Consider the following 14466-nt stretch of genomic DNA (forward strand, 5'->3'; position numbering starts at 1 on the left):
GTCTGACCTAATCCTGATCACAGCATTTCACTCAGATCCTATTCAGGCATTCTAAACATAAACTGGTATAATTTGTGCAAGTTAACCAGTTTGGCAAATCAGTGTAGTTCAGGGTATAACAGAGAAATTTGAAATGTATATACACAGTGACCACATTGAGCCTACTCAGAGTAACCTCCCCAGTCCTGAGATAAACACTGAAATGCACCCAACTGGAGATGGACAAAGGACAGCGTGTTGAAATTTGGATAATTTTTAGGCCAGGGTTGGGTTCAAAGTTGAATCCAGACAAGGTTTTATGTTTGCTTTCAAACGTACCAAAATCTCAAAGGCTATTCTCACAAGATTTTGGCTAAAAATGGTGGAAATTTTTTGAAATCAGCTGGTTTTGTGAGATGTCCTCCATCTTGACTCACAGAAATCTTTCAAGATCAGCTGTTCTCACAAGAGTTAAAAGAACTTGAATAGCAAATCCTGCAAGAACGGGAACCTGGACATTTTCAAGTAAGAACCAGAACAGACCACTTCTGACTTGGGCTTAAACCTGTAGGGACAGATTTTGATCCACCCATTTAACTATGAACCATCAGCCACCACTCCTAAAATCCTAAGGCATCCAGAATCTGGTTTTGACTCATCTTTATGTACAACATGATGACTAACATGGCAAGTACATGTAGATACACAACCTGATTGTCAGAACTACTGGGCATTCATAACTCCAGCTGACGTCAGTGAGCTCCTGGGTATTAAGTATCTCTGAAAATCAGGTCGTAAATGTCTACTATTTATAGCAGTCTTTTCAAAGGTCACTCTCCAATTAAAATTCACATATTTTTAAAATTACCTCCAAAAATATATTTCTTTTCCTGTGCTACAAAAACACCCTAGATTATTGAAATAAGAAGACTATTAAAAATCTAATTTACTTCGCATGCTTTACACTGGTTGTTTAGTATTTGCAATTCTCTAATCTTGCACTTTGCATTTTCTAGTCAATTTTGCTGCACTATCAAGATGCAGGGTGCCAAATGCTACAAGGGAACATTTTATTTAAAAACTAAATGAATAAACAATCTATTTCTATTGGAATTGAAAAAATAAAAATCTTGGAAATAGTTCTGTTGGTCTTATACTTGGTAAAAACTTTTTTGTTTTGTCATATTTAAAGTTTGGGCCTAATTTGCCCTTCCCCTTTAATAGAAAGCCCCATGAATGAGAAACGCTGTCAGGACGCATTCAAGGTACAACTTCATTCTACCCACCCAGTTCCTAACAGCCCCCTTTTTGTGTTTCCCTCGGACACACCAGGCACTCCAAAGTGATGTCAGAATGGAGGGGAAGACCATCAGTGGGAGTAGCCTGCCAAAGCTGACACTCCAAAGGGCAGCATGAGGAAAACCAGAACAAATGACTGGAAACTGGTTTTCTTTCCACCAGTTATCATGGGATGCCCGCCATTCTGTCTGGTAACCATAAATTAGCCTTCCACCGTAAAAAGAGGCAGCTGAGAAAGCCATAATCAAAAGCAAAACACAAGAAAAAGTTTCAACAAGTGGAGAAAAACATTTTTAAACTAGCTGAGTTTATGCAGAGAATTCTTTGGGCACTATTCATAAAAATGTTAGGCTCCATTAATGTGGCGTTTCATAAAGTGCACTCATAGAAAATGAGTGACGATGACTGTAGTTTCCCACTCAACAAAGCCCTCCTACCACAAGGGCAGAAACTACACTGCTGTTACACCTGAAGGGAGGGCACTGACTTAGCCATCTATTCATTACTGGAGCACAATGATGATCGCACAGAAGTAGTCATGTGACACAGGAACATGGTTCCCCTCTGAAATAAAACGCAGCACACACGATGCACTGTAACAGAGTGTTGCTATTAAAATGTGTAATGTTTAATATCGCTATCAACACTAGCACAATTCACTTGCAGGAACTGCATAAGTGTGATTCAAATTGACCTTCTAAATGTAGGGTGTTAGAGGACTCCAGTCCAGGGCTGTCAATCATGAGCACTAAATTCACACACAATCTTGAGGGACAAAATATGGCTGCACTAGCATATGTCCTTACGGTGCAGGGAGTGTTCACTGAGAGCTATTTTCCTTTAGCATTCCCATTTGAGAGGCAACCATAATTTGGATGCTTCTGCTCTAGGAATACACAGGGCAGGAAACAGGCCTACACTACCAAGGCCAAAGGAGTATGTCTGGGTTGGATGAGGGCATATGTACACTGACTAATGCAGTGTACTCTTCACCTGTAGCATGGTGGTGTTCTGACCTGTCTAATGGCAGAGAGAGAGAGAGAGAGAGAGAGAGATAAATGAGTCTACTCTACTGCTCTACGGTTCAGTTCCCAGCTTATCCGCAAATTCAGTGTGTGATTTTGGATAAGTCATGTAATCTACCCTGTGCTTCAGTTCCCTGTCTGTAAAATGGGGATAATCCTTCCCTATCTCGCAAGGGTGTTCTGAGGATAAAATCCATTAATGATTGTTATGTGTTCAGAGACTGTGATGAAGGCCATAAAAGTACTGACATAAATGCCATAACACTAAGTAAATGCCATAACATTGCAAGTATTCTGCAGAACAGGACATTACTGCCAATTGTTTTCATTGCTAGTTTGCCTGAGTTAGACTGGAATACAAACTGAGTAAGGAGTTTAGGGTTTGGTCCAAGATATGACAAAGTTATGGTATTTACTTACAGTGAAAAACAAAACAAAACAGGAAACTCTGTAGTCTGTCCAGGCATTATGTTGACTGATGTACAAGGAGGCATATATGACCTGAGGCACCCTGACAATTCATATCATAAAAGGATATTATTATAGCTCTCCTAATTGTCTCTAAATCATAGACAATTGCTATGGGGAAATATATTATAAACAAGATTATTCAAATGATAATTTCATCTTTCTAATTCTGCTGTAATACCTATGATGGTGTAAAAGGAGACTTGTAAATGTGAGCATTGGGAGTACCAAGGGTTGAATTTTCAAACATACCTAAAGGAGTTAGGCCCCCAACTCCCATTGATTTTCCACAGGAGCTCAGTACCAAACTCCCTTACGTGTTTTAAAAACCCCATCTTAAAAAGAAAACCAAAGCGTGGTTCGATACATTGTGTGAGTGCATGTGTGAGTCTGAGATGCTGTGGATTTTCCTTGAACTCTCAAGAATGAGGTAGATCTGCAGCTGCATTGTGGAGGAAGAAAATGTCTGAGATTCTCACTCCCACCTCTCATGCACACTCCCCAAAAATAAGCTTTTGCAAATGCCATGGAAAACCAATTTGATGAAGACACAGGAGCACCCCTTCAAAAACCTCATGCTTCTACTTACACTGGTTTGAAGTGTAAAGATACCCTAGAGACTAAGGCTTAGACGTTCCCCTTACCCCTTTCCCCCACCACAGAAGGGTCAGAGTTAGACAGGTTGAGATTTTTATTGTCTGTATCTGTAGTCCATGAGGACATATTTCCATGAAGAGTTTGAAATTCAAAATCTGCATTCTTCAGTGGCAAGGATTAATGATTTACCAGTAGAGATGTGCAAATAACCAATTTTTTGGTTTGGTGGCTGAGCCAAAAAGTTAAAAAAAATAATTTTGAGTCAAATGAAACATTTTGTTTCATCTTTTTAGGGTTCTTAGTTTTTTACCATTTTTAATGGTCAATAAAATTGAAGTAAAATTCAAACCGAAAAGTCAAAATGTTTCATTTTGAGTGTTGCAAGTTTTGTTTCTGTTTTATTTTTCTGACCGAAACAATTTGGCAAATTCGACAAAAACCAAAATCACAAAATGTTCCAGTGGACCCAAATCTACGTTTCTCAGTGAAAAAATGTTTCATTTGAAAAAATTGTCCCAGTTCTACCGCTGAGTTCTTGTGTATGTGTTTGGAGCACTGTATTTTCTCAAGCTTTTTGACTGGCTCTTGCTTAAGAGGAAATGAACCATTTCAGTTGGATTCTGAAATCTTCTACCATGGAAGCATTTAGAAGCTTTTAGGTACGCCTCCATCAATGAATTGACAAAAGGTGAAGCAGTCTGGATTCCTCCCCAAACCAAATATTCACCAAACACCCGATTATATCAACTATCTGGAGTTTGCATTTGTGTTTCAGAGAGAAGCAGAAACAGGGAAAGAGAGACTGAGTGTGGTGTTGGTGGAGGGGGATATGTGGCGAAGGGCCTGTTACTATTCCATAAGGCTTCTGAGCCACATATGTATTGTGCCTCCTAATCTTTTGTATTCATACAGACTCTGGGATTCTTTGTGTTCGTAGGTGTTTTCATTTTTTACACGTTTGAAAAGTAGTCTCAATAAGATTAATTTTGAGTCTTGTACAAGCAACCAAAAAATTCATATATCATGGTCACTCCCACAACATGGGGAATACAGCTCAGGAACTTCAGGTCCAAGAGACAGAGAACCACTCAGGAAAAATCTCCTTCATCTCAGTGGGTGAATGTCATCCCTATGCAGAGGTCCAGCAACAGGTCCCCTAGGTACCACTTAAGTTCTAATTAAGATCCTCAACGACATCAGTGATGCCTCGGCCTTGTGCAGAGATGAATTTCACCCAGTGTGACAGGAGTTACCTGTCCAGCAGAAGACGTGGTACACACATAAGTACCAGCAAGACGAAAGTATGCACCATCAAGAAGAGAGGATGGGACTGGTTTGGGGTCCATTATGCTTAAATCCCAAATTGTCCTTTAGCATCTATAAAATATTTCTAAAACTATATATAATAAAATAGTAATAATAATAAAAAATAAGTATGTATAGAGCAGTTTGTGCCTTCCGAGTGCTTTACAAATACAAGCTAATTCATTCTCAAATAGAAGCTTTCCTTTTTAAGGCAAGAAAAGCAAAGGATGGTAATGTAGTAGTAGAAAGGCTAGACTTGCTTGCTTACCATTATTTTAGGAGGTATGAAAACGGATTAGTAACTTTAATAAAGATTAAGGGTAGAATCCTGGAATACATGAAGTCAATGGCAAAATTCCTGTTTACTTAAAGGGAATCAGGATTTGATCCTAAAAAGTCTCTTTATTAGTTATACTTCTTTAAATAAAGAAATTGTGTCCAACTTTCCTTCAAGCACCTTTGTTCTTTCTCCCTGATGCCTCTTATGCACCACTGTGTCCTTCAAATCTCTTGCTGAAACTCACCTCTACCATGCACATTTGACAATGGCTAGGCAGTGGGTGCATTTTTCCTGCCCCTTATCATACCAAACACGAGTGTTTCACTGATACCTCTGGGGGCGGGGAGTGGGGAAACAGGCCCTTTTTATGTTAGGGGCCTAGCTATGGATTTATATGCCTAACTGTAGAACATTTTTGCCTAAATAACTTGCTGACGATCACAACAAAAATGATACACAAATTCTGCTCTCAGTTACAGAAACCGTGGTGAAATTATTCTGGATTTATGCCAATTTAAAATAGTGCACAATTTGATTCACTATATTCTCACAATATGCCTGGTTCTGGTTCTGTGTCATCGGTGGCAAACCTGTCAGAACACTGGCTAAGGCAAGATATGTACTGCCTATGGGCACACACTACATTTCTAGCAGATAAATTTAAACTTTGTTGATCCTCTTTTTTTTAGGAAATATTTAAATCATTATAAAAAGCATTTTTTCATCCCATGTGGTTAGATTGTCTGTGAGTTTTGCAAGAGGTGCAGCTAATAGTGATAAAATATGTCCCTTTGAGCCCCATATTACATTTTGATTATAAGGACATGTGTGTTTCTGTTATTAAAATATGTATACACATTTCTACAACCTTTAAAGCCATTTGGCTGTGTGTGTGTGTATGTGTATGTTGACGGCACTGAGATATTTGTCAGTAACTTTGCTGTAGACAAGGACCAGATCCATCTCCAGAGCAGTTTTTGACAGTTTCCAGGCTTCACTATTGAAACACACGTCGTTGCTGAATGTGGGAAAGACTAAAGCTATGCTGTTTGGCTCAAAGCCCAGGACTGAAAGATTTGGGTCCACTTTACCAGCTAAAAACATGTAACATGGTTACTTTTAAAACTTTAAGGGCCTGAATCTCAGCTGGTGAAAATAGGCTTAGCTCCACTGAAGTCAATGGAACTGCACCCACTTAAACCAGCTGAGGATCTGGTGCATATATCTTCCAGGAACTAGTTGGACTATAATTCTCTAAAGATGAGCCAAACATATGAGTACCCACCATCAAAGAGAAGAATAGGCATTTTTCACTGCCGGTCTTCTGTTAACCTGCTCATAGTACTGTATAGGGCATGAGATGATGGGGCAGGGAGGGAAGGATAGCTCAGTGGTTTGAGCATTGGCCTGCTAAACCCAGGTTTGTGAGTTCAATCCTGGAGGGGGCCATTTAGGGATCTGGGGCAAAAATTGGGGATTGGTCCTGCTTCAAGCAGGGGTTTGGACTAGATGACCTCCTGAGGTTCCTTCCAACCCTAACCTTCTATGATTTTCCCAATCTGTGAGATTTTTTTACATTTTTGAAGTTTTTTCCATCCCTGAACCAGGACAAAAAAATCTCAAATCACATTTTTGGGGAACCAAAAATCTGATTTTTTTTTCAGTTCAGGTCAATCAAAATCTTTTGCTTCACTAATTTTGAATCATTTTGTTCTGACTTTTACATTTTTTTCTTTTTAAACTTTTTTCCCAGTGTATATTTAGTAAAATTTTGAAACCAGAAGTCATTCTGACTCAAAAAAACAAGATTTTCCAATTTGGCAACATTGAAATGGGACATTTTTGATCATCTCAGACCTCTTTTTAACAAAACTTTTTTTGAGCTTGGTGTTCTGTTGAACCTGACACTGTTCCATGAACAGTTGATGGTTTTGATGAAACATCATTTTTAGTGAAACAATTGTTTCAATGACAATTCCCAATCACCTTTACTGTATAGTTATTTTCTGGACACTTGGGGCCTGGACACTCATTGTCCTGGATACTGTTGACCCACATGAGAAGGGATGCTTCTACTGTTACTGCCACTTAGGCTGTGCTTTCTCTGTTGATGAAGATAGGGCCCCAGCATCTCTGGCTGTCTACCAACACCTTTCACAAGCACTACATCAAGTTCAATATCACAAGCTGTCCTGAAATTAGAGCCATCTTCTCAACAGTGTGTAAGGCAATAAAGAAGAAATATAATTTCTCTTGTTGCTCAAATGCAGTACTTTCATTGAAAACCAAAGTACCTCAGTAAAAATAAGTGGCTCATGGGTTAACATAACTTTGTTGTTTCAGTTCTTCCATTTTTTTTCTGATGTGTTTTATATATCTAAGTTAACTCTTATTTCCAAAATACCCAGCCATGGGTTACTATGGGTTTGTGAAAGCTGCGTTTTGACAGCTAAGCCTGCACTACTAATCAACAGCTACTAGCTCGTGTGGGTTGCAATAGGTCAGCCTCTGTACAGACTTAGACCTTGATCCTACAAGTCCTTGTAGGGTATGCAGCAGGAAGTGCCAGGTTTCGCACCCCACAACGAACCTGAGTGCAGTTTATGCATGGGCACAATAAAGTTCATAACTAGGTAGTCTACCACACTGCCTGGAAGTAAATCTCAAGCTTCTTAGCTGCCCACTCCTCTACTCAATAGAGCGCAGGGCAAGATAAGAGTGAGGTCTGAGCAGACAGTAAGTATATCTATGGAAACATGGGATTAAGTGAGATCCTTCCTTATCATGCAAGTGAAGTGCTTAGCTATACTCTCCCCTTTTGGCTTTATTCCTGCCGCTAGGCAGGAATAACTTGGTGGCAGCACAGCAGCCTCCTCACGGAAGCATGACTGTGTTCCCCTCCGCTGCCTGCCTTCTTTGTCACTTTTTACCTGGCTCTTTCCACAGTCTTTTTGTATAGACCCCTCTCTCAGACTTTTGGGGTTCTGCTGGTTTATCAACTGTTCTTCATGTAGGCTCAGGTACCGTCTCTATTGCTACTGCAGTCCTGGCAGCACATTCAGCTATATTACGCTGTTTCTTACATCGCCTGATGTGTTTTCATGTCCTGAACACCATTGCTATAAGGAGAATGGAGGAAGCAGGCCCTGTTAAGGCTCCTGAGAGGCAAGAGCCAGAAGGCTGGGAACCAGGACAGCTGCTCTGTCTGACTGCGTTGGATAAAATGGTCCAGGAGTCATTTGTTAAGAATATCATGTAATGTTATTGCAAACGTTTCACAGGAGGAGAATGTAATACTACTCTTGCTGCTCTGTCTAGTGTCACCACTATTAACAAAAACATGTCTTGTTAGAATGACACAGTGTTAGTTCTGGCTGCCAGTCCTAAAAATGCAGTCATACTTCTGGAGTAATTCAAATGCCCACTCATCCTTCCCTCCTCTACTGCTAAGCTAGCCAGGTAAGGACAAAGAGCTGTTACAGCCATAACACTGCAGGTGTTATGCATGGAGGCACTAAGTCCATCTAATTGCAGCCAAAACAATCATCCACCTCATTATGAAGAACATTCAAAGTGTCTGAGGGTAGGAGTCAAGAAGGGAAAGTGAGATTAAGGGCTCAGTCATCGAGTCTAGAGGTGAGAAAGAGGAGATAGTGATGAGAGAGATGCTTTTAAAACTGCATGTAAAGAGGAGTATGTGTCAGAAACAGAAGGGACTTTTTTCAGTTGTCAATGGACAGGGAACTGGATGTCTTAGGGAACTCTTAAGGGTCTATACAGTCTTTGGCCTCTCCAGACTGCCCTAGACAGAGTTGTCATTACTGATGGCCCAAGCTCAGATTTCTTGCAGGTTCCATTTGGAGACGCATTGAAAAGTATCAAGACTATCCCAATATCTTTGTTCCAGCAACCGGGCCAGAAATCTAGCCATAGTAGATTCCTGAGATCTGTGGAAATGATTGGCTCCAGCCTGGCTGGAAATACCCAATCATTTTTCTCATGGTGTGTTTTGGAACAGCCACTTCCACACCAGGGTTAAAATAAGAGGCATGTGATATTGTTTGTTTGAAAAGTGCATTGGACTGTGTCATACTTCAGAAAAAATTCAGTTAGAATTTAGGGAAGGTTTGGCTAAGTTCTTACTTTATACATATCACTCACCCATCCCTAGTGAGAAACTGACTTCATTGACCACAAACACAAGGAATCACTGTAGCTGGGGCTGTTATTGATAAAAAGGAAAAGGGATCATCTATATTGCTTCTGAGTCCTTGAAGATTATCTACAAGTTTTTTTCCCAGCTGCCCCCATTCATTATACGTTACCATAGAAATCCTTTTGTTGTGGCACTTTAAAAAGCCACACCAGAATCTTCTCCAAAATACGATCCAAGGTTAATGATAATGTATACTGGCCTTGAAATGTGAGAAAATGGAATTACACATCTGCACAAGCTCGGAATGAAAATCATGAAGAGATAACATGTTGCCAGTTAATGTGGCTTCAGTAAACCTTTTATTTCATGGATTCAGTTGACTCATTATGTTGTTCTCGTTTGTTTGTTTTAATAAAGGATGAGCAGGTATTTCAGTCTCTATGTCTATGCAGTTCTTAGTCTCTTCAATGAAACTGTATGCAAAAGTGCCATTTAGTTCCAATTATAGTGGTAGGTCTTGCGAGGTGGACCTTTTGGAACTGGACTGAAACTAATCATGTAGAAGACTGGATTTCTTAAGGGATTGATAATGGTGTAGAGATCCTTTCATCTCCCAGTCATTGCTTTAAATACAACCAAGTTCAATAGCAACTGAAACTAATTATTTATGTGATGGCAGATTAGTGATTCATGTGAAATGAGAAATAACACCATAAAAAGTCCTCTTTCAAATGGCATTAATTTTCACCAGTATTGGCAGGGTCCTCAGAGAGGCTATGGGTTAAGTAGGCATGAGGCATGAATTAAATATAACTCTTGATTTTATATATATATATATACCTGAGTATCATTAGTGGATTAGCTTGCACTGCTGTTGCCCAGGCTGTACTTTCTCTGTCAATGAAGAGAGATCCTCAGTTTCCAGGGCTGTCTATCCTACTTCGTTCACAAGCACTGTATTTAAAAACACAAAAGACTGAACTCATTTTACACAGGCCATTGAACAGCCATCAGATGGTAACAACTTTTGGTCACTACCTTCCCTGGGTGGATTCTATTTCCAACCAGTGCGGGCCTAGAGCTGATACTGTCTATATTCTATTACTTGTGCCATCTTCTTTGATATCTCTTCTTTTGTTTCTCACTTAATGTTTTTGTCCAGAGTGATGGCTCGTTTCTTTCCACATATGCCACAGTACTGGTTTTGTTCCATTTAAAACTGTCATTCTAAAGTTTAATACTCTCAGAGCAGCATGATTCTTGAGTAGGACACTCCTCTAAAATACTATCCCTAAAAAGGCAGACTGACGCAACTAATACAAAGAGACAATGTTTATTCTCCTCTTCACAGTGCTTGCATTGTTATAAAAGGTTTCCTTTAAGTCTAGAGGTGTAACCTAAAGTCGTATAATCATTCCACCAGCGTAAGAACATCAGAACAGCCATACTGGGTCAGTCCAAAGGTCCATCTAGCCCAGCATCCTGTCTTCTGACAGCGGCCAATGCCAGGTGCCCTAGAGGGAATGAACAGAACAGGTAATCATCAAGTGATCCATCCCCTGTCGCCCATTCCCAGCTTTTGGCATTATATTATTCAGTCAGATACATCAGCAACTTTTGCCAGCAGTTACCATACAGTGTTGTTTGAGGTACTACTGTGTTCCTTGTGGTTAGAATAGTAACCACAGTTATACATTCTGTCTATCTATCTTTTAGGCATTTATTCCGTACTCATCATCATGGTACCAGAGCACCTTAACCACTGTGTAGTATCTATGCACCAGATTGTGACTTTGCTTATTTCAGTCTATTTACTGGATGTTAAAAAAAGACTTCCAGTTGCTATATCAGAAAAAAAAAGTTCACTCCTTAGTGTTGGCCATTCATTATACAACAATGGCAAACTTGCACAAATGTCTAACGTTTTAGTAACTGCATTTCATCCAAATATTTCTTTATATGAGAATACTGTGTAATAATAGGGGCTCACACAGTGGGTCGAAATCACTATTCTTTGTCCAAGAGAATCTCCCACTATTATTATCATCAACAGGAGATTTTCTTGCCCAAGGAGCACAGATATGGCACCACTCTCAAATTTTAACCAGAAACATTGTTTCAACTATCACACTTGCAGTTTTCACATGGTAGATATTGAATGGTTGCTTGTCACAGCTGTATATTCTGTTACCTAGTTATTTGTTATGAGCCATTTGAGAACACTTTAGCAGGCAACTCATTTCAAGAACTCTATTCTTGATTCAATCAGATATAACATTCCGGTAATTCTTCACAGCAGGCCTGGTAATGAATCACTCACTTTGTGCACCACTATAAAATAATATCTTGATTCTTATCTCACAATAAGAGACACAATATTGTCCACTATCATCTGTCTTATATGTATACCTGCCCCGGGGATGACAACATCTATATTTGACCATTTTTTCTTCTCTCCCTCTGTCAGGATCACTTGCTGTTAAAAGAAAATATCTGCAAACCAGAAGCAATAACAAAAGGAAGGCTTTAGGCACAAAGTACATGTATTTCATTTCAAAGGAAAGATACAAATAGCAGCTCTTCTCATCACATAAGCTGGTAGAAAGATGTATTATTAGGATCACTGAGATACAAACAGGATTCTAGAAGCTCAGTAGGAACCACTAGAAGATATTGTACATTTAAAAAGACAGCAGTACAAAATATACAAGGGGGGGGGAAGAGGTTGAAGAGGTGACATGAGAAAAAAAAACAGGATAGGATGGAAGAGTGCCTGTGAAGAAAGGTGGCAGGGTGATCCAGTGGATAGTAACTGAGAGCTAGAACACTGGGGTTCTAATGCCAGCTGTGCTACTGATCTGTGACCTTAGGCAAGTCATTTCATGTCTCTGGATTCCCTCTCACCATTTGTATGTCTTGTCTATTAGATTGTAAGCGCTTCAGGGTACGGACTCTAGGTGCTGTTCCAATACACATAGCGATAGGATGATCTTTTTTCTAGGTAGCCAATATAGATTTTATCCTTGTTTTAAAATGAATGAAATTTGTAGTACAATATGCATGTGTATTGATCATTTTTAACTATGAGGTTAGGTAATTACAAGTTTTTTCTGTAAGGATAATATCATACTCATGTGGCCACCCTGATTAACATTACACAGGACTTTCTGGGCCTCATTCCAGTTTTCCACCAGTACAAGTCCATAGACTTCAGTGGGGTTACTCCTAATTTATACAAACCTGAGTAGAGATTCAGTCACTACAAAGTGCGTTTTAAAATAAAATGTACAGCTGTGAATTAACTTTGTCTCATAAATTTTGTCCTATAGCACTGAAGTGGTGCATCCTTTATGACTCTCTTCCAGTTTGTCTTTAAAATGCTGAGGATACTGGAGAGAGGGAAATACTGAAATGGATCTCGCTGTGGAATCTCATGACAATCTCATTTTGTACAGTGTGTAGTGCATACACTAGCTAGATAGGTTATGGAGTGTAGAGCTTTAATGGCTATCAGTCAATTTCCTTCATTTCTGGTCTCATGATTTCCATATTACCATACCCAAGCCTTCAAAAATCATGCATTGGGCCTCTAAAATCATGAGATGACTTAAAAACCATGAGATTTTAAGAAAATGATATATTGGGGGTGTTATTTGCCTTTTGGTTTTTAAGTCTTTAGAGTGCACTCAAGTCACATTTTCAAGCTTTTCTTTTTTTTTTTTTTTCATAGATATTTAGGTCAGAAGGGACTATTATGATCATCTAGTCTGACCTCCTGCACAACGCAGGCCACAGAATTTCACCCACCACTCCTGCAAAAAACCTCACACCTATATCTGTGCTATTGAAGTCCTCAAATCGTAGTTTAAAGACTTCAAGGAGCAGAGAATCCTCCATCAAGTGACCCGTGCCCCATGCTACAGAGGAAGGCGAAAAACCTCCAGGGCCTCTTCCAATCTGCCCTGGAGGAAAATTCCTTCCTGACCCCAAATATGGCGATCAGCTAAACCCTGAGCATATGGGCAAGATTCATCAGTCAGATACTACAGAAAATTCTTTCCTGGGTAACTCGGATCCCACCCCATCTAATATCCCATCACAGGCCATTGGGCCTATTTACCATGAATATTTAGTTACCAAAACCATGTTATCCCATCATACCATCTCCTCCATAAACTTATCGAGTTTAATCTTAAAGCCAGATAGATCTTTTGCCCCCACTGCTTCCCTCAGAATGCTATTCCAAAATTTCACTCCTCTGATAGTTAAAAACCTTCGTCTAATTTCTAGTCTAAATTTCCTGGTGGCCAGTTTATATCCATTTGTTCTTGTGTCCACATTGGTACTGAGCTTAAATAATTCCTTTCCCTCTCCAGTATTTATCCCTCTGATATATTTATAGAGAGCAATCATATCTCCCCTCAACCTTCTTTTAGTTAGGCTAAACAAGCCAAGCTCCTTGAGTCTCCTTTCATAAGACAAGTTTTCCATTCCTTGGATCATCCTAGTAGCCCTTCTCTGTACCTGTTCCAGTTTGAATTCATCCTTTTTAAACATGGGAGACCAGAACTGCACACAGTATTCCAGGTGAGGTCTCACCAGTGCCTTGTATAACGGTACTAAAACCTCCTTATCCCACTGGAAATATCTCTCCTGATGCATCCCAAGACCGCATTAGCTTTTTTCACGGCCATATCACATTGGCAGCTCATAGTCATCCTATGATCAACCAATACTCCAAGGTCCTTTTCCTCCTCCGTTACTTCTAATTGATGTGTCCCTAGCTTATAACTAAAATTCTTGTTATTAATCCCTAAATGCATGACCTTACACTTCTCACTATTAAATTTCATCCTATTACTATTACTCCAGTTTACAAGGTCATCCAGATCCTCCTGTAGAATATCCCTGTGCTTCTCTAAATTGGCAATAGCTCCCAGCTTTGTATCATCCGCAAACTTTATTAGCACACTCCCACTTTTTGTGCCAAGGTCAGTAATAAAATGATTAAATAAGATTGGTCCCAAAACCGATCCTTGAGGAACTCCACTGGTAACCTCCCTCCAGCCTGACAGTTCACCTTTCAGTAGGACCCATTGTAGTCTCCCCTTTAACCAATTCCTTATCCACCTTTCAATTTTCCTATTGATCCCCATCTTATCCAATTTAACTAATAATTCTCCATGTGGCATGGTATCAAACGCCTTACTAAAATATAGGTAAATTAGATCCACTGCATTTCCTTCGTCTAAAAAATCTGTTACTTTCTCAAAGAAGGAGATCAGGTTGGTTTGGCACGATCTACCTTTTGTAAAACCATGTTGTATTTTGTCCCATTTACCATTGACTTCAATGTC

The sequence above is a fragment of the Eretmochelys imbricata genome, chromosome 5 (assembly GCF_965152235.1).
Source record: "Eretmochelys imbricata isolate rEreImb1 chromosome 5, rEreImb1.hap1, whole genome shotgun sequence".
NCBI classification, from domain to species: domain Eukaryota; kingdom Metazoa; phylum Chordata; order Testudines; family Cheloniidae; genus Eretmochelys; species Eretmochelys imbricata.